At 35.7% G+C, this 15,970-nt stretch overlaps 1 long non-coding RNA gene across 2 annotated transcripts in view; it reads right to left on the bottom strand.

The window, feature by feature from the left end:
- The window catches only part of LOC144257290 (uncharacterized), a 120,177-nt gene extending 112,663 nt beyond the window's left edge, over positions 1-7,514 (bottom strand). Inside the window, exon 1 of one of the 2 annotated variants that reach the window (XR_013344421.1) lies at positions 7,351-7,514. This is a non-coding gene — a long non-coding RNA (uncharacterized LOC144257290). The other variant, XR_013344422.1, reaches the window with a different exon arrangement.
- Positions 7,515-15,970: the final 8,456 nt, after the last annotated feature.

The following is a 15,970-nucleotide window of genomic DNA, read 5'->3' as shown; positions in this document are numbered from 1 at the left end:
TTATATCTCAGAGAAGTCTGCTATCTCTGTTCTGTCTCTCAAATAAAACTTGCTTTCTACACTTGCCTCAGTGTTTCTTGGATGCTTAATCCTCACACAGGGGAAATGACCTGATACATCTTAAAGAGAGGTTTCTTTTCTCTAACAGAGATGTGCTTTCTGAAGATTTAACTGTTTCCTAATTCTTTGGGGGATACTGTGCTTAGATTTCATCCTTCTTTTCTTCCCCTTCACTCACCTGTACCCTTCCTTTCTTTCTCCTTTCCTTCTTTGTTTCATCAACAAAATAGTTATTAAGTTCATACTGTGTGCTAGGTTTGTGGTGAAGGGCACACTATTATCAACCAAAATATTTCAAAACACATTTATATAACGTGGATCAAATAGAGCAGGTCATTATTTTACTTGTTTCTCAGGGGTAAAACAGAGCTTTCTTTTTTTCCTCCTTGTTATATTACAATACAATATTTACTCTCCACTGACAAGGAATTATGCTAGATGAATACAATCTTGGGGACAGGGGAGGCAAAAGGATAGTCTGTGTAGGTAATGAATGATTGGATAAGGAAGATGAGGGCTGATTCAAGAGGAAATGAAGTCAGGTGATGGTGGCAGAAGCCTGTAATCCCAGTAGCTAGGGAGGCTGAGATGGGAGGATCAACGCTAACCTGGGCAATTTATCCAGGCACTTAGTAACTCAGTAAGACCCTGTTTCTAAATAAAATATTTTAAAAAAGGGTTGGGAATGTGGCTCAGTTGTTTAAGCATCCCTGGGTTAAAACCCTGGTTAAGGGCTGGGGATGTGGCTCAAGTGGTAGCGCGCTCGCCTGGCATGCGTGCGGCCCGGGTTCGATCCTCAGCACCACATACAAAGATGTTGTGTCCGCCGAGAACTAAAAAATAAATATTAAAAAAAAATTCTCTCTCTCCTCTCTCACTCTCTTTAAAAAAAATAAAACCCTGGTTAAAAAAAAAAAGAAGAAAAGAAAGAAGAAGAAATGAGATGCAGAGCACTCCCCCCCACCCCCTTTCCCTCTTCCTGCAACCAGTGGTCCAAGTTACCTGCCTCCAGGGAATGTTCCTCCCTGCTAGGAATGTTAATGAATGCCCTCTGGGTCTCTCCCTTCCAGCTTGTACCTAGAGAAGGCTCCTTTCCCACCTTTGGCCAACCTTTTGTTCTCTAGGCAAAAGAGGAGGAGGCAGCAAGAGAACAAAGGAAATCTGAAATCTGTAAAAAGAACTGGACGTCCCCAGTTTCCTAGCACCAACTTGGAACCCTCCTCTGAGGAGGAGTCTCTGTCTCTCTCTGCTCTATCCTTTTATAAAACTTTTTGGCTTGCCTCAGCATGTTCAATCTTCAACACCTGGGGAAGGAGACTCAAACCTGATTCTCAATACTGGTATAATCTCCAGTCTTGATTTAGTGTGATAGCAGATGGGTGAGAAGATGGACATCAGGAGCAGAGAAAAGAAGAAATGAATAGAACCATTTACATTCAACAATATAGGAAACTCTTAAGTGCTCAGTACATTATTTTTGACAATTCCATCTGTCAGTGCCACACCAATCAAACTAGAAAATTATTGCAATTGTAAAATATATTAAATAGCAAAAAAAAAAAAAAAACATGAGGTTTTGCAATTAATATTTAAAATGTCTTTTTGGAAGTCTTCATGCTTTATGCTACACTTGTGTTGTTTGTAATAAATAAATTATCCAGGCAAAATCTCTTAACCAGAAGGGATTTTTTTTAATTCCTAAAAGTCAAGAAAGTTATAACTAAGTAAATTAAATTTTTAAAGTTCTTGTAAGAAATTCTATAACAAATTTGTAATTTGTGCCCCAAGGGCAACACCATATGACCTATATAATCAAAATAATTCCCTGTTTTTAAAATCCCTTTAAATCTATTACATACTCATAAACACAAATTATTATGTATTTGTCTCCTAAAATATTTGTCTTATTCAATTGGACTTTGTTTACATAATACATTTTGGAGTCTAATTAAGGAGGGTTTAGGGAACTAAATTATCTTAGTAGGGCTTGAACTTATAGCATTTAGAAAAAAAGAAATAGGTTTTGAATTAATGAAGCATAGGATACAATTCTGAATCTGGTTTTTATTTTATTTTGCATCTATAGAATTGCCATAAAATAGGGCACTTAATTGAAATAAGTTTAAATAAATAGTTTTTTATAGCATTTTCCTTTTTTCATTTCCACAAGAAAATGATCTAGGTAAAAAACTTCATGGGCAGCGGGGGAATGGGCTAGTGCTTTTAACATTTTCTTCTATTTCAGCAAATTTTATACAGTTAAATTTTCTGAGCATATACAAGTATAGCACACTGGTTAGTTTATATTCCTTTTTTAAAAAAAATACAAAAATGTTTTGTTTTGTTTCTTGAAATTACACAACATATGCTCGCCTCCTTTTAGTTTATTTGATTTAAGGAAGGGTAAGAGGAAATTTTCCGTTTAAAATATTTGAGGTTTTTTGGGGTTAAGAGAATTATCTAACCTCTATAACTCTACTCTCAAGGATACACCATTCCTTTTACGACTCCCTACAGTATATATTAGAGTTCAAAAAAAAAAAACAAAACAAGGCGATGGGGTGAGCAGACACACAGTGGGCTCATGGACAGAGTGAACATGGCAGCTGTGGGAAGCATAAGGTCCTGGGCAGCTGCCTGGGTACCACCGCCTCCCGCATTCTTCTTGTGAAGAATGTGTGAAGAATGTGTGAAGGTCAGATTTCATGGATATGGACACTCTCATGACTGGCACTTAGTTTTGAGATTAAGGATTCATTAACATCACAGCAACAAAGCTCTAGTATAGTGGGCTACAACTTAAGTGATTGAAAGATCCAGACTCCCTGAACAAGAATATTCAAAGACAGGATACAAAGGTAAGAACCAAGGAGTAACTTAAACTCCTTGCATGGACAGCGAACAAAACTTCAATAAATTCCAAGCCTGAGACAGACTAGCAACAATTTTCACACTATCTGCCTTATGTACTTTAAATCTATTAATAAGTGTTCATCATTCAATAAAAAATGTATAATAAGGATTAAGACAAGAAATAAATAACAGTGTGAAGAGAAGAAGCAAGTAGCAGAACCAGATTCAGATACATCAAAGCCTCTAGTATAAAAGGCAACAACAGAAATGCAAAAACAGAGCATGGAGATGTGAACTCAGAAATTGTTATGGTTTGGATGTGAGGTGTCCTCCAAAAGCTCATGTGTGAGGCAATGAAAGAAGGAAATGATTGGGATATGAGAGCCTTAACCCAATCCATGGATTAATTCCATTGATGGGATTAACTGGGTGGTAACTGAAGGCAGGTAGGGAATGGATGGAGGAGGCAGGTCCCTGGGGACATGTCTGTGGGATATTATTTTGTATCTGGCTACCAACATTCCTCTCTGCTTTCATCGTGTGAGCTTCTTCACTCTGCCACACTCTGCCACACTCTTCTGCTATGATGTCCTGCCTCACATCAAGACCTGAGGAATGGAGCCAGCTGTCCCTGGACTGAGTGCTCTGAGACAGTGAGCCCCCAAATCCACTAATTGTTCTTGTAAGATCTTTTGGTCATAGCTGCAAAACTGCTGACTAAATCAGATCTCAAAAATTCTCCCTCTCTTTCTTATATATAAGCAGAGATGAACTACAGCAGCCAGATACAATATCAAAAACTTTTCACCTACATATAGCCACCTCAAACTACAGGAAACAAAAGACAAGGAGAAAATCTTGAAAGAAGTCTAAAGGAAAAAATACTGCACCTATGGAGAACAAAGTTAAGAATTATAGGGACCGGAGTATAGTTAAGAATTATAGCTCACTGGGGTATAGAATACGTGCCTAGCATATCTGAGGCCCTGGGTTTGACCCTCACTATAACTAAAAAATACCAGATGAATTATTTCAACTTATTTCTTCTTTCCTCTAAAACTATATGCAAGCAAATGAAGAGTACAGTGAAACATCTAAAGTGTTGCAATAAAGAAATCCAAATTAGAATTTCATATCTACAGTTAAACAAAAACTTCCCACTGTGTACAGTGACTTTCTTCAAAATATTAAATAATGGATTAGGGTTTAAAAAACAATACTGTTACATCAAAGAAGCTATATGTACCACTCATATGATAAAAATGACACTTAGATTCTGAGATTTTCCTGGTAAACACCCACAAACCCGACTTAATCATGGGAATATAGCAAGAAAATACCAGTTAATTGGCATTTGGAGATAATATTTGTATTATGAACTCTTAAATGTATAGATCTGTACTGTTCAATATAGTTACTTCTGGCCGCATATGATAATTGAATGCTTGAAGTGTGACTAGTATGAGTTAAGATGGATTATACATGCAAAATAAACCACAGATACCAAAGAATTAATATAAAAGAAGGGATACAATTAGTCATTAAACACCAATTATGTACTGAAATAATAATTTTTATATTTGAGTCAAACTACATTATTAAAATTAAATTTGTTGATTTTTCTTATTTACTTTAAAATGTTTAATCAGCACATAAATCTATATATATTCAGGTATGCACAACGATTGTATGTATGTATACACACATATGTGCACATATCATGTATGTATCATGTATTGATCACCATGGTCAAGTTAATTAATATAGCCATTACCACTAATAGTTACTATGATTTCCAGCATTTTATATGTAGTAATTGGAACATTTCAAATTACATATCATCCATGTTCCATCATGGACCATATCTATTTGATAGCTTTATACCTAACTTATAAATCTTAATTTTCTTTACCATGTTCATCAGATCTTTATAGAAATCTCATAAAACATCAATCAGTATAAATGTAAAAAATATCAATATCTTAAGCATACCATATTCAAACTGTGGATAACCAAATGTAAAGAAAAATAAATTGAAAGAAGTTCTATTGAAAAAAACAAACACCTTAGCTCTTTAGGAGCAAACATGGAATTTATCCAACATTGCTAAGAAACCTTACAAATAAAAAATGCAACATATTTAAAGCATTGAAATATAAAAACCACCCACTTAAAATTCTGTATTCAGTAAAATTATCCTTCAAATGTGAAGCAGAGATCAAGACTTTCTCAACAAAAATTGAGGTACTCTTTGACAGTATACCTTGCCCTGCAGGAAGTATTAAAAGAAATGCCTCAGAGGAAAAGAAAATATCACAGCTCAGAAAACAGAACTACATATAGACATGATGAGTATTAGACAAAGAATAAGTGAAAGAAAAATGCAAAAACAAATTTTTTCTTATTTTTAATTAGTCTGACTCCATTGTGCTAATACTAATTAGCTGTATTTAATTCACATATATACAATCATACATTTTTCTCTCCAGCTCACGTGAAACACCAGCCAAATCAAACCACATTCTGGACCATAAAATATACCTTAACAAACATACAAGTAGAAATTACAATGCCTAATCTCAGATCACAATGAATAAACTAGAAACTGACAATAGGAAGATAGTGAAAAGAAGTCTTCTAAAGTGATGAGACAAATAAGAAATCTCAAGAAAAATTTAAAAGCATTTCAAAATAATCAAAAAAAATTACAAGTTATAAAAATTTGTGGGGAACATTAAAAACAGCAGGAAATTGGTAATGTTGAATGCATATATTAAAGAAGATCTGAAATCAATAACCTAAGCTTCTCACTTAGGAAACCAGAAAAAGGAAAGCAGTCTAAATCTTAAATAAAAGGAAAAAAAGAAATCATTAAAATTAGAGCAGAACTCAATGAAATTGGGAACAGGATACCAAAAGAGAAAATTAATGAAAAAAAAGATGGTCTTTTTAAAAGATAAAATTGGTAAGAATCTAATCAAGGTAGCTAAAAGGGGAGAGGGAGAGGGAGAGAGGGAGAGGGAGAGAGAGAGAGAGAGAGAGAGAGAGAGAGAGAGAGAGAAGGAGAGGAATCATAAATTACTAATATTGGAAATGAAAAAGAGACCATTTCTAAATATTCTCTGAATGTTAGAAGGATAATAAAGTATTATGAATAGTTATGTAATTAGAAATTTGAAAACCTAGATGAAATGGAATAATTTCTTGAAAGACAAAAATCTACCAAAATGCCTACTACAAAAATAAGTAGATGATCTGAATGGTACTGTATATATTAAAGAAATTAAATGAATACCAACAAAGGATTATTGTATTTTAAAGTTAAAAACGATATATTTCTCCATTTTCCCCATGTCTAACCCCTCTCCGCTATGGATCAGCATCCACTTATCAGAATATTCTGCCTTTGGTTTTTAGAGATTTGACTTATTTCATTTAGCATGATATTGTCCAACTCCATCCATTTACATGCAAATGCCATAATTTTATTCTCTTTTAATGCTGAGTAACTTAAATTGTTGAGGATGGGGATATTGCTCAGTCTTTGAATGAAAGAGGTAGAAATGATACTTCATCACTGGGCCAAGATCCTGGAAAGTAAGAAACTGCATAGACATCTACTTTTCTCACAGGTGCCACAGGATAATTTTATCTTTGAAATTATCAAATCTTGGTCAGAATGGCATATCCCATTCATGAGAACCTTATGTGATAATTCAATCAAGTATTTGAAAAAAAATCCTTCATGTTCTCAGAATAATAAACTAAATATGAAGTAAAGGAAAATGCAAAAGACATGGAAAGAAAATGATGAAATGAATAGATGAAACAAAGGAAAACAAAGGAAAATATTAAAATTATTTCTAGCAAAATTAGTTATTGCATTAATTATTCAATGACTAAGTTCAAAACCAAATAAGGTATACTTTAACTTGTGAGGAAAAATCCTGAGAAAACTATATTTAAAATATTTGGATTAAATTTTAATCATATAGTGAAAAACCTGTTTTTGTGTATAAGCACATGTAAATCAAGACCTGACAGGTTACATTTTTCAGGGGTTCTTTTTGTCTTCCCTTCATATTTTTTCCTGGTTCCTCCTGAAGTTAGTACTAGCTACCCAATGTTTTCTGACATTAGGATCCTGTAGCCTAACTTTCAGATACCTCAAAAATGGATATACTGGGTTTTGAGAAAAACAATTTTCACAAGAAAGACAAAAATATCTTTTAGATTTGTCAATAACAAGAACAACTACAAAGAGCAAAAACTCACTATAAGAACGTTCAAGACTTGGGGTGTGGGGGGCTTGGGTTGTGGCTCAGCTGCAGAGCTCTCACCTGGCACGTGCTAGGCCCTGGGTTACATCTTCAGCACCGCATAAAAATAAATAAAATAAAGGTATTTTGTGCAGAGCAGCACACATCAGCAACTCACCCTCAACGTCTTTTTCTTTTAAAAGTCTTCTCCCACAAACACGAAGAATGGAATCCTCAGGCCAGATGGAGCAAGTATTTGTTGAAGATCAGTGTAGAAGACTCGCAGTTCAACACACTGCATCTCCTCTGCCTGCCGCTGCGTGCCGCAGCCGCTGCCTGCCGGCGCCGCCGCGTGCCTCGGCCGCTGCCTGCCGGCGCCGCCGCGTGCCTCGGCCGCTGCCTGCCGCTGCCTGCCGCTGCCTGCCGGCGCCGCCGCGTGCCTCGGCCGCTGCCTGCCGCTGCCCCGTGCTGCGGCCGCCTTCTCCGCTGCCTGCCGCTGCCCCGTGCTGCGGCCGCCTTCTCCGCTGCCTGCCGGCGCCGCCGCGTGCCTCGGCCGCTGCCTGCCGCTGCCTGCCGGCGCCGCCGCGTGCCGCGGCCGTCTTCTCCGCTGCCTGCCGCTGCCGCGTGCTGCGGCCGCCTTCTCCGCTGCCTGCCTGCGCCGCCGCGTGCCTCGGCCGCCTTCTCCGCTGCCTGCCGCCGCCTTCTCTGCCGCCGCCGCTGCCGCCTTCTCCGCTGCCTCCTTCTTCTTCTCTTCCGACGTCTTCTTCTGCGGTCTTCTTCACTTCTGAGAAATGTGGCTGGCAAGAGGGCTTATATAGCCCTTGGGTTACTGTGATTGGCTCAAAGTTATGCTAATTAGGGTCTGAAAAATGTACCAATGCTATTGGTCCAGACTTTGGCCAATCAGGTTTGGAAATGGTCAATTCTATATTCCCACCATTCATTCATGTCTGCCCCACTTCCATTTTCTCAATGGAGGTTGACTAGTGGGAAGTTGAGGTTGTGGACCTAGCTGCAGTGATGCATGGCATGGGCTTCTGCAGCAGGCCTCCCTGCTGTGCCAAGGCCTGGCTGCTGCAGATGACAGGTCTGACAGGTCAGGGAGCCTTGACTCCCTAGGTAGTTGTTAATCTCCCACCCCTTTGCCTTACACTTTCACTGAATTCCAATTAACCACAGATTAAAACTGGAATAATTGCAAATGTACCACATGCGATGTGCATTACCATTTCACTTACTATGACAAAAGGACTCCTGATTGTTTTCAGACAGATTTGCAACCCAAATCTAGAATCCCTTCTTGAGGATTTGATTTGTGACCAATCCTATATTTGCTGGGTTACTAAGAAACAACTGAAATTATGAGCAAATGATTATTTGAGAGATACAGTCCCAGTGAATGACCATGAGGAAAGGAGGATTTTTGAAAGAGATGAATGAGGATTGATAAAAGCTGATACTGATATATTTTTTAGGCCAGTCAGTCTTTCAGGATGAGCTGTGAAATGATATAGCCAGTCTCTTGGTGGAGCAATCTATGAAGCCTATGAAAGTCTTCAGACAGGGTAAAAGGAAAAACTGCACATCAGCTCAGTTCCTAGAAAATGTGTGGGTCATGGAATACATCTTCTGCTCCCTCTCCTCCTCTGTCTTCCTCTGACTTCTGTTGTTTACAGTTCACTTTAAAAATAAACAACTCGACTAAAATTTAGAGTTATCCTATCCCACTCCTCAGCAATTGCTGAAGAAGCAAGATATCTCATGTCCTAGGATGTGTGCATTTCACTAGATTCTGAAAATGGAGCGAAGCCACACAAAAAAGTCTCCGCATTCAGGAGAGAATCTAGTGAAGGAATCAATGGGTGTTAGCTCTTCAACAGGGGTGGACACATGATCTTCAGGCTCAGTGCAAAATGAAATCATGGGGAACCCTGTTGTAAAAAGTAGTGTTGACAATGGTAAAGTATAAAGATTTGTTCTTTCCTTTCACATATTCTCTTTCTTGACTTGTCATGACTGTGTTGTTTTGGTTTTAGTTGTTAGTTAAATTTAAAATTAGTAGCAGACATTTTGACAGTAATCTTTGTATTTTTGAATGAAAATATAGCACATGCATATGCGTATAGTTATTCAGAAGAAATCATCCAAGTTTCACAATCTTTATTTCATAACTTGTGTGTGTGTGTGTGTGTGTGTGTGTATATATATATATATATATATATATATATATATATATATATATTCCTTTATTATCAGAATGGCTAAATAATACAGAAAGGTAGCTCAACTGTTTTGTTTAATTTCATTTCTTGACACAAGGCCTGTACTGTTGATACTTTTTACTTTTAGTTTGTTAATGAAAAACAAAGAGCAAAGGAAAAAAAAAATTTGTCTTTTTTTAAATGTTTTTTTGTACATACCTACATAGTTCTGTGAATTAATAGTTAAGTCTTGTTGAAGTTATCATTAATATTTTGAATCAGTTTACTCTGATGCTTTTATCCATTTTATTGTTGAAAATTTAAATTGTTTCCAATTTTTTATTATCATGAGTAAGCTACTCTAAAGATTCATGTACAACTCTTTTTTGGAAAATATAAAGAATATTCATTGCATGGCATATCCTTTCTTTGAGAAAACTACCTAGAAGTGGAATTATTTGTTTATATAGTAAAGATAGGCTTAGCTGAAGAAACTTCCAAATCATTCATCAAAATGAATTACTTTATATTACTAAGAGTAACATATTAGGAGTTGCATTTGTACCCCATCTTCATTAAAATTGACAGTCAGCCTTTTAAACATCACCTCTTCTAGTGAATATGTACTGATAGATCAATACTAATTAATTTAATCTGATGGTCAATGGCAGTGAATATTTTTCCATGTGCATATTGATCATTTTTATACCTTATTTTCTGAAATATCCTAGCAAAAATTTTTATCTCCTTTTTTTAACTGTATGATAAGTCTTATTATTATTTAAGTGCAAGTCTATGAATTCTGGAAGTAAATTCTTGGTCAGATGTCATGGATTGCAAATACTTTCTCCCAGTCTGTATCTGGGTTCTTCATTTTCTTAATGGTGCCTGGGAAAGAACAGATTTTTTTTTTTTAATTGTGATGAAGTCCAATTTACTACTCTAATTTTAGAGTTAGGACATTTTGTGTAATTTCTAAAAAAAAAAAAAAAAAAAAAAAAAGAAACACTTTACCAACCCCAAGCTTTTAATTGGTTTTTAATCTCCCATCCAGACCAAAAGAGGAAGCATGGCTAAGATTCACAGTGGTCTCAATTCCACACTGGCAGTAAGGGTGTTGCCCCTTGGGATGTGCAGCACCTTGCCTCATGGTCAGCAGTGCCTCAGCATCTAGGATAAAGGGGAAAACTTCAGCTTTTACTGTCATATTAATAAATACTATAACTGGTAAAAATAAAGGAAAGTATTTTAAGTTTGAATAATTACTGCTTTCAGTAAAAGTAAAGTTAAATGGATAATTTGATTCTGCCATTACCTAACTTGTATTGTTTCTGCTAAAAGTTTCACTCCCATTCTTGCAATTTCTTCTTTCTGACTTATGTTCATGTAGAGTCTCCATAATATAGAGAAGAAATTTACTGGCATTGAAGCTGGAACATCTCAGAATATGAACAAATACCTACTGTTTCACTTCTCCCTTTCTCATCGAAATTGCAAGACTGTCTGTGACAGGACAATATCTTATGATAATTTTCTTAAAATTCCATTATCTATTTCAGTTTATATTCTATGGTAAGAGCTACATTATGTTTTTGATGGCTTTTGTAACATATGTAACTGCCATTTATGAAAGTGTGGTGTGATACTTTTCATTGTCTTTAAATAATGGAAATTTAGGAGGATATAAAACAAAATTTTCCATTCTCTCTGCCTCCCAATTCTTCCTACAAAAACATTCACTTCTCCTCACACATAAGCACAGAGAAGTACACATACAGTGGGATGGATATCACAAACAGTGATGGTCATCTAAACAATGTTTAGACAGATGCTGATTTGTAAATAAATTTGAATTAAAAACAATAGTCAATATTGTTATATTTATTATTCATTTAGAAAGCAACTGTACTTATATTGAAAACTATTCTTCAGGAAAGTATCTTAGAAGTTTCCCACTGTAATATCAGGCTGTTTATTAGACCTTTATTTGACTTTCATTGGTCACTAATTTTGAAATACAAGGTCATTTCCCAAAAAAATAGCACCAAAACCTTTGGAAGTAACCAGAGTTGTACATCTGACCTTGTTGCTCACTTTCCCTCTTCCCCCTTATAAACAACAGGGAAAAGGAAACAACTACCTAAAACCCACATGAAGAAGGCACATTATTTGACAATATGTTAAGAATACCTAGCTGTGGCATACTCTGTCCTAGCAGGTGTAATCTCCATAATTAAAACATGTACACAGTTAATGGTACAAGAGACACAATCAATTGTATACTTTAGATTGTACATTGTCTAAATAATTCAGAATGTCAGGGATCTGAGCACTGGGATTAGGAGAATACTTATTATTCATTGAACATAATAAAATTCAGTAGCAGTATTTATAATCTGAGTTCTCACCCATTACAATCTATATATTGAATTCTTTTTTATTATTATTATTTTTTATTTGTTACATATGACAGTATAATGATCTTGACATTTCATACATTTGAATCAAATGAGGTATCATTTCTCATTTTTCTGATTGTACAGGTTGCAGAAATTTGGAAAGCAGTATGGAGATTCTTTGGAAAGCTGGAAATGGAACCACCATTTGACCCAGCTATTCCTCTTCTTGGACTATATACAAAGGACCTAAAAATGGCATACTACAGGGACACAGCCACATCAATGTTTATAGCAGCACAATTCACAATAGCTAGACTATGGAATTAACCTAGATGCCCTTCAAAAGATGAATGGATTAAAAATGTGGCATTTATACACAATGGAATATTACTCAGCACTAAAAAAAAACAAGATCATGCCTTTTGCAGGGAAATGGATGGCATTAGAGCAGATTATGCTAAGTGAAATTAGCCAATCCCTAAAAAACAAATGCCAAATGTCTTCTCTGATATAAGGGGGGTGACTCAAAATGGGATAGCTAGGAAGAGCATGAGAAGAAGATTACCACTATATAGGGAAGAGAGGTAGGAGGGAAAAAGAGAAGGGGAGTTGCACGGAAAATGGAAGGAGACCCTCATTGGTGTGCAACATATATTGAATTCTTGAATTTAATCTTATACAGTTCTACAGAATGAATGTTATAAATGAGACAGACTTTTATCTTTACTAACCTTCATGTTGGGATAACCATTTCATGTTTTTCACAGGACCCTGAATACATACACTAAGTTCATTATAGAGCAAATGAATACCTCAAGAAACTGAAGAAGCCATGATGCTGCAGACCTATGACATAATTGTTAAAACTGAGATAGATCTAGAACATAACTCTTACCCTTTGGAGGCTACCTCCTTCCTGATCGGGAAGCTTCTCCACTGTCTTGAGCCTCTGTTAAATTTTCTTCACATTGAAAATAATACATCAAATTAGATGGACAACTGAACAGTATATATGGTCTTATCATTTTATTCTTATCATCTTTAATTCTTTACCCAAGTGAATTAATTCCTGCCATAAAATGGGAAGTTTAGAGTTCACTTTTACTGAACCTTATTTATTGATTGAACAAATATTTGCTCTGCCTCAGGAACATACCTGGTTTGTATAACTTGAATATAGTTGGTATGAGAGGCTATTTCTATTATTGAGCAGCACTTTCCCATAATTATAATAAAAGCACTATTTAAATGACTATGAAATATTTTTGATATTTAATATAGACGATAATTGGTTTTATCTGCAAGGACATATCATTCTTGCTACATTTGATTCATCTATGACCTAGTAAGTTCTGAGTACTTCATCAATAAATAATATCATGTTAAACTTTTTGAAAAACTAGTGGCTTAATTGAATTTACAACATAGAATATACATTTATGTTTTCTCTTAAACATGGGGAAAAGGTTTCTTTTCTTTAAATTATCTGGTAGAAACATTTTGTGATAATGCCAGGTTTTGTTTTTGTTTTCCTGTGAGTTTTATTTTCTACAATGAGAGAAGTGATCCCATGTTTTTAGAAAGCCTACTATATGTTGGTATGCTTGGGATTTCGTTTAATCCATCAGGTAAACTATTTTATAAATTGGTTTATATATTGAGAAACTGATATGAAGAGATTTTTAAAATTCTATTTTAAAAAAACTACAGAGTTCATAAGGAGTCTTTAGGACAACTTTATTTTACCTGCTGCTTCTACTAGTAACTGTGAACAAGCCAATGCTTTTATTTTCTGCACAAGTTCAAATAATGTAGTATTTATATAGCCAATGTTAAAAAAGCCCAAAACCATGCTGTAAAACAACTATTTTATGATGTAGGAAACAGAATTTTTCAGATTGGAATGATATATTCTCTATAGGATAAAAAAGAGGTTGTTGGTTCTAAAAATAATTTTAATATAATTTTTTGTTTCAATTTCAAGATCAAGTTATAAATCTATTAAAATGTTTTTCAATAGCCTTTTTGTTCCTCTCACACTTGGCCTTTCAATTTGCTCACAGCACAATTCTTAATAGCCAACATAAATAACAAACAATATGCAGAAGATGATGAAATGGATCTAGGCAGCAACTCTGGACACCCAGCAGTAAAAGAACAGCTGACCTGAAAAGTGGGTGACAAAATAAAACACATTAAAACACAATATTGAACAGCTTGAGACCTGGAGGGAGTTGGAATTTGGAAAGCAGAGCAAAAATTAAGGATAGAATCCCTTGACCCCAAGCCAGGACAAGGATGGAATCAGGTGGGAGAGGGTAATAGAAAAAGAGGGAGAAGAAAAGCCCATAAGCTTACATCCTTAACTACATCTGGGAAGAAAAGCAGGCCAAGTTAAAACAGGGCAGGAACATGATAGACAAAGCTCTGCTGGGGAGGGTAGCCATTTTGTAGAGTCCACAGCTAGCCAGGCTCTCTGGAAGAAATTCAATCAATACATCCTCTTCCCACCTACACATAGCAACAAATCAAACCAGAGGGAATGCTTCTGAAATGGGTTATCTCAGTAATCCATCTAGAGGGAGCCTGTAGAGGGATAACTGGTACTGAATGATATGGGAACCCCTCCTCCTGGCCTTGAACAAGGGAAGTGAGTAGAGTCAACCTGAGAGCAAATCACTCCTGGGGAGTGCTAACAGTTTCTGCAAGAACTCAGATGAACAACATACTCCTGTGGGGGTGAAACCTAAAACCCCAGTAGGCTGAACAAGACAGCTTGGAGCCCTCTGTGCCACAGACCACCGACCCAGAGCCCCCATTTACAGGCCCCTGGGTTTCAGACAATCACCATGTGCTTAAATAAGTCCACTACAATGAAGACCCAAGAGTGGGGAGCAGGTGCTCAGTGACTCACAACTGCCAGCTGTACTAGCTCAGATGAAAGTGTGTACCCTCTGCTATACCCAGGATCAATACCATTTTTGGAAAAGATACTAACCTTTATTAACTGCGATTACTCCAGAGCAAAGGCATATACTAATGAACTTTATGGTAAAAAAGGCTTTGTAGTTCCTCTAATCTAAGTATAAAATTTTAGTAATGTTCTTGAATAGACTGAGAAATTAGTATTAAGGATAGTAAAATTTCTATTACACTCTAGAGGGATTAAAGGGAGAGAAAAGAAAAAAAATGGCATAAAAAGAAAAGAGGAAAAAATACAGTCTAAAGTAAAAAAAGAAAAAATAGGGGCATACACAGGATAAAAACCACAGGTCACATTTAGAAGTAAGGCAATTAGACTTTCTCTGATTTCTTAGCCCAGACCCTAAAAGCCAGAAGGACTTGGAATAATATATAAAAATCCTGAATAACAGGTGCCAATCAAGATTACTATATCCAGAGAAACTATTTTTAACAATTGAAGATGAAATAAATACTTTTCATGATAAGCAGAAACTAAAGGAATTAATAACCACTAAACCAGAACTATAAAACATACTCAATAAAGTATTTCACAGACAGGAAATAAGAAGTAAATATTGGAGTCAGAATATAGATGAATCTCAGTAGAATAATAATAAATTTAAGGAGAATCAAGTTTGAGTTAAGCATTAAAAATGAATTAAAATAGCAAGATATAAAAATCATCTCTATAATAACACTGAATATAAATAATCTGAATATAAATATAAACTTCCAATAAAAACAAATTGGTTGGCAGAATGGACTAAAAAATCAAGGCACAACCACATGTGTTTACAAGAAACTCATCTTACAGGCAAAGACATCCACAGGTTGCAGGTGAAATGATGGAAAAAAAATGTATATCATTTGCACAAAAGCAGCAGAGATAGCTACTCTCATATCAGACAAAGTAGACTTTAAGCCAAAATAAATCAGAAGAGGTGAAGAATCAAATAGACCACAGTACAATAATACTGGGTAATTTCAACACATCTCTTTCCAAAAAAAAAAGTGCTGTTAATCAAATATAGCTAAAAGATGTCTGTAGAATATTTTGTTCATCAAAAGTAAATTTACTTTCTTCTCAGGGCACATGGAACCTTCTCTAAAATAGTCTATATTTTAAGACTCAAAGAAAAGTATTTTCAAATACAAAAGACACTTAACCATATTGTCCTATTTGTGGCTATGCTTTATCACAGCAAAAGCATACAGAACAAAACCAGCAAAAGGA

The sequence above is a fragment of the Urocitellus parryii genome, chromosome 10, assembly GCF_045843805.1.
Source record: "Urocitellus parryii isolate mUroPar1 chromosome 10, mUroPar1.hap1, whole genome shotgun sequence".
Lineage (NCBI taxonomy): Eukaryota > Metazoa > Chordata > Mammalia > Rodentia > Sciuridae > Urocitellus > Urocitellus parryii.
Note: the sequence above shows the minus strand (reverse complement) of the source record. Positions and strands in the feature narration are given on the sequence as shown.